This window comes from Solanum verrucosum, unplaced genomic scaffold (genome assembly GCF_900185275.1).
Source record: "Solanum verrucosum unplaced genomic scaffold, falcon-dt-bn FXZP01000228.1, whole genome shotgun sequence".
NCBI lineage: Eukaryota > Viridiplantae > Streptophyta > Magnoliopsida > Solanales > Solanaceae > Solanum > Solanum verrucosum.
Genome location: NW_026020210.1, coordinates 3,169,401 through 3,175,400, shown reverse-complemented (window position 1 = coordinate 3,175,400; position 6,000 = coordinate 3,169,401). Strand labels below are relative to the sequence as shown.

Sequence of the window (6,000 nt, the reverse complement as noted above, 5' to 3'; positions counted from 1 at the left end):
GTTGAACAAGTAGACACATACATGAGTCCTATATGGTATAATACACATAGGACACCACATAGGATGCAAATTGCCATATAGTATGCCAGGTAGGATACGTGTGTTTATTTGTTCAACTTCATATAAGAAGATGCAGGATTCAGGTTTAAATATAAACTAGATAAGATATGGGTGAATCTGATCTTTGTCAAGTTAAAGAGCATATTTATGTATTATGCGGTTAAAAATAGTAACTAATATTTGACAGTAAGTGTTAAAAGTGGCTATTTACTTAATAAATGATGGAGGAAGTGAAACCCTCAAAGAGGACATAGGACGACACCAAGAAATCAAAACGAAGCAATATGGCAAAAAGAGTTTGTGGAGAAGACAGAATATCAGAATTGCCTGTGCATATTATTCATCACATCTTATGCCGCACTAACCTCGACATCGAAGAGGCAGCTAAAAGTTGTATTTTATCCAAGAGATGGTACTTTTTTTGGTCTTCCGGACCTAATCTCATATTCCATCAATCACAAAACTACAGTACCAATAGATGTATGAGCCCCAAAAAGTATGTCAAGTTGGTTGATCAATCTCTGCGATCTCATGTCAAAAAAAACTTACATCTTGAACAATTCATCCTTACATATCAGGATCCAAAATTGGATTCTCACGTGCATACTTGGATTGAATTGGCGGTTAAACTTAACGTCACAGTCCTAGGGATTCACCCTTCCTTTTTATGTTTATATAGTTTACCTAATGTTATTTATGGTGCTAAATACCTGACAACATTGCAGTTAAGAAAGTGCAATTTTGAATTTGATAGTATCACTACTCACATAAGATTTGATTGTCTTGAGGCTCTTTGTTTGAATAATGTCCATATTTCAGATGACCAATTGCAAAGAGTTATCGACGGATGCCCATCTATCAGGACTCTAATGTTACTGTGTTGTCAGGGTATAAACAATTGTCATATTTTTGGCCTAGTACATCTCAAGTATTTCTGTTACAACGAAAAGAAGAAGAACTTCAGGTCTACAAGGTGTATACAGTAGGAAATAGCAGCTGTAAATTGCTACAAAAAATCTGAAAGTGAAGAAAAAGGCATAAGTTTTCTTGAGTTCAATTGTTTTCACTAGATGTTTCATTACATATGGTGTATTTATAGATAAAGTGTGAGAATTACAACCACATAATAAGCAAAATATCTCACACCAAACTATGTACCTATGTGGCTCACTAACCACCACTCATTTTAAATCAAGACTAACATATCTAGTACAAAATATCTCCAACCTAGGAGTTTCTAGAAAATTCTTACTTTTCTAACATATGTAAAACAAAATATCTCCAACTTAGGAGTTTCTAGACAAATCTTACTTTTCTAACATATCTAATACAAAATATCTCCAATCTAGGAGTTTCTAGACAAATCTTAATTTTCTAACACTCCTCCTTAAGATTTTTCATTGAAACTCGTTGCAACAACCTTTGTAACTCAAACATCTTAGTGGAAAGAGCCTTGGTCAGAATATTGGCCTGTTGATCTTCACTTATGCAATGCACCAACTTAACTTCACCATTCTTCTCGGCATCTCTTAAAGCATGAAACCTTATGTTGATATGCTTTGTTCTTCCATGCTGCCCCAGATTTTCAGCCATCGCAATGGCTGATTTATTGTCCACATAGATCACTGTTGGTTCTTTTGGCAACAAATTCAATTCCAACAAGATCTTTCTTAACCAAATTGCTTGATTTGTAGCAGATGCAGCAACCACATACTCGGCTTCTGCTGAAGATTGTGCTATAATATCTTGCTTCTTTGTTCTCCAAGAAAAAATGCAGGAACCAAATGAAAAACAGTAACCAGAAGTGCTTTTGTAATCATCCAAACATCCACCCCAATCACTATCTGAATAGGCAATAAGAGCTCCATTCTCCACATTTCTATACCATATTCCATAATTAATCGTCCCTGTAATGTACTTTAACACCCTTTTAGCAGCTCCAAAATGCTTAGTGCTGGGACTTTGCATATATCGAGTAACAAACTGACAGCGAACATTATATCTATCCTAGAAGCTGTTAGATACAATAGACTTCCAATTAGACTTTTATAAACTTTTGGATCTGCCCTCTCTTCGCCATTATCCTTCATTAATTTTTCATTCACAACAAGTGGAGTTGCAACAACTTTGCACTTGTCAAGCTTGAATCTTTTTAACAGATTCAAGACATACCTCTTTTGGGACAAGAAAATTCCTTCACAAGATTGAGATATCTCCATTCCCAAGAAAAACTTAATTTCTCCTAGATAAGATATCTTAAAAACTTTTAGCATTTCATTTTTAACTTCTTGAACCGCAAGAGGATTTTCACCTGTAATCATCAAATCATCGACATAAACTGATATCATAATCAACATCCCATCCGCTTGCCTTTTGAAGTACAAAGTAGGCTCATTTAGGCTTCTGTTGAAGCCTTGAGACAACAAATGAGAATCCAGCCTACTATACCAAGCTCTTGGGGCTTGTTTAAGACCATATAGAGCCCTTTTAAGCTTGTACACCTTGTCTTCTTCACCTGCAACTGTAAAACCTTCAGGTTGTTCAATATAAATGTCTTCCTCAAGCAATCCATTGAGAAATGCAGATTTTACATCCAAATGGAAGATTTTCCACTTGTATTATGCTACGAGAGCAACTAGAAACCTTACTGTCTCATGCCGTGCGACAAGAGCAAACGTTTGTCCAAAGTCCACTCCAGGCTGCTGAGAATAGCCTTTAACTACAAGTCTAGCTTTATGCTTGAAGATGGAGCCATCTGGATTGATCTTTGTTCGATAGACCCATTTGACACCGAAAACATTTTTCTCTTCTGGCCTATCAACCAACTCCCAAGTATCATTTTTATTAATCATGGCAAGTTCCTCCTCCATTGCTGAAATCCACACTTTGTGGTTTGTGATGCTTATCGTGACCAACGACACTAACCTACGGTACGAGTGTCTACAATCGTCGATAGTATAGTAACTCAACCAAGGGTTGGGGTCATGTCCCAATAGAGTGGTTTTGAGAATTAATAGAAAAATAAAATTAAGTTCTAACTAGTCATAGATAAAGACATTAGCAAACAAAAACATAGTAAATTAAAGAGGGTGACACGAAAGTGTCAGATATCAATTGGGGGTTTTGTCACAAGTAGTAAAAACAACAAAAATTAACAAGAAAATCAAGTATGGGGACAAGTTCTTGGGGTGTGACCGCAATACGAGTTGAGATAAATCGTTGGGTACATGCTTTCGATAGGAAATTTGTAAGATAATAGTGATTAGGCTAAGCTTTAGATGGAAATAAGTTCCCTCTTGGGCAACTTACCCCGTTTCAAATGGGTTCCTCTCGGACACCCACTTGCCGCAAGAAGACCAGCCTACACCTTACCCCACTCACTCTCTCGAGCTGAGTGTTAGGATATGGGACTAGGGTTCACCCTCTCGGGATGAACCTCATGTAGACCCACTCCTTAGGCCATCAGGCTAGTGGTCTTGGTTTCGCGACCTCCCTCTCGGGAAAGCCGAAAACACATGAGTGGTTTTGTATTTGCAACTACAAACCCATTAAATTAAACCACAACCACTAGGTGAAATCACCATTAAAATACATCTAACCTATCAGCAAGCAAGACCCAACAACAATATCAACACATATTTGTTAAATCACACCCCAAGAATGGGGTTTTTTAGCCACACATCAAGAAATAACAAAATACACCTAAAATGTTACTAAAATCAAATGGGTATAAGAAATTAAACATTGAATTAAGAAAAGGAAGAAGAATAGAGAAGACCCATTTCCAACTTGGGAAAGATGAACTCCTTTCTTCACGTTCCCAAAACCCTCTCCAAACTTGAGAGAAAATATCTAAAAAGTACTATTCTATTGTAAATAAAAATAATATTGTTCGACTCACTAAAATTAATAAAAACTTTAGTATTTATAGACTTCAGAAATTAGTGCTGGCGGATCATTCGACGAGTTTAGTTGGAATCACTGATTAACTCGGCGATTCACCTTTTAGTGTAGTTGTCGCCGTCTTGCACTAGCCTTCAACATGGTCGTGTTCTGTGTCATTGGGTGAGATAGTACTGCTTTGCGGAATTATTCAGCGAAACACCGACTGCTCTTTTCATTGCCTTTTTGATCCTGCTCCTTCAGGGCTCTGCGTACTGGAACAAAGGGTAGAGTACGTCCCTTCGGCGAATTGCCAAGAGTGCTTGGAAATTCTCAGGCTTCAGCTTCTTCGTTCTTTACAGCCTTATTGTTTATTTTTGCGCCTAAGTGTCCATGCTTCCACTAAAACTTCAAATACCTAAAACTTAAGAGTTTTCATCAGATATTGAGACAAAACAAGCATTTGAGGATATTATTTCTATTAAAATAATGCCCTAAATGAGTCCAATTTGTGGACTCATCAACACCCCCAACTTAAACTTTTGCTTGTCCTCAAGCAAACTTAAGTTCAGCCGTTCAACAAGGTGTCTCAAATAGTGCTACACAAGACTAAATCATGAACATACATAACAAGACTCAAGGTACTTATGCAAAATTCAACTGTGTACTCAAAGATTCAAGTTATGACACACTACTACCAAAGATTCTCATGCTCGCAATACTTGCTACTTGTGCAAGTTCAAGCTCAACAAAAAGTATCTAAATGCCCTCACACAAAGAATGATTCCATATACACCTATAGGTTAATCAATTAAAGATTAGGAATCAGATGCAACGCTCACACTCAAAAAGAGGAACACAATGCATGTTTTCACCCATACGTTTGCCCTTATTTTCCAATCGACTTTTGAATTGGCTTACTCAAGATCAAAAAGGTCTTATCAAGGCTTGTAATGAGGCTGAGTGCAAATGTATGGTCATTAAGGCTCAGTGACTTTTTCATCTTCGTGAGGTGTGGTGTTTGTAACATCCGGTAAGTCGAAATAACTATGAAAAGGCCTAAAAATCGAAAATAGTCATTTTTTTGAAAGAATTCAAAAATCTGAAAAATTGGTCAAGTGTAGAAATCAGTGAGTTTTGGCCAACTTTGAGCAGTCATAACTCCTAGCTCAGGATGAGTTAGGAGTAGTTCCAGTTATGATTGCAAATCTTGTGGAATGATCTTTCCAACGCCACCGAGTTTGCTCGATTCCAAGTTCGTATGAGCGAGTTATGTCCATTGAAAGTTGGGCAGTTGGCAGGGAATCCGTCCGGAAATTTTAAGGGCATTTTAGTCTTTTCCCTAGCTATTTCTTTTAGAGTTATATTGTTGTGTTAGGCTGATTTTTGGATCATTTTGGTCCCATTTTAAAGAGTGAGAGCTAGGGCTTGAGAGTGTAGAGGAGAAGAAGAGGAGAAAGAGAAGATCAAGCAAGGATTTTCGTCAAGGATCGTCGTGGATATCGTCGGGGGTGATCCCTACTAGGTATGTGAGTTCTTAGTGTTGGGTTGATCCTTTCCCCCACACCCCCAACTCATTTTGTTTTCCGAGAAAAACTTGGTTGGGTTGTTGAAATTGTTGGTTGTGTTGTTGGAAGTTCTTGTTGGTTTAGTACATGATTTGATTGTGTTTTTGAGTTGAATCTCTTGTTTGTTGAGGGATTTTATGATCCTTAGTGTTTGGAGTTGAAACCCTTAAAGTTAGGGTGGTTTAGAGTTGGAAAAAGGAGGGAGAAAAGTCGAGTTTTCTGGGGAAAGGGGTGGCGCGTCGCGCCTGCCAGCGCGCTCCAAAAGAGCTTCTGAGCTCTCTCCTTTGGGGCGCCGCGCCCTACAGAGCGCCTCAGCTGGCCTTCTGTGCTTCAAGGGCTGGCGCTCCGCGCCTTGCAGAGCGCCAAGGACGCCAAGTTTCCCCATTCTTTTCACACTTTCTCATACATGTTCCTTGGTATTGTACCTATGTTTCCTAGTTGTTTCCAACGCCCCAAGGTACGTTTAAATGTCAAGAACTCATCTATAAAC

General features: G+C 38.2%; 1 pseudogene; it reads left to right on the top strand.

The window, feature by feature from the left end:
• Positions 1 to 344: 344 nt before the first annotated feature.
• LOC125830377 (uncharacterized) overlaps positions 345 to 6,000 on the top strand; it is a 31,647-nt pseudogene continuing 25,991 nt past the window's right edge.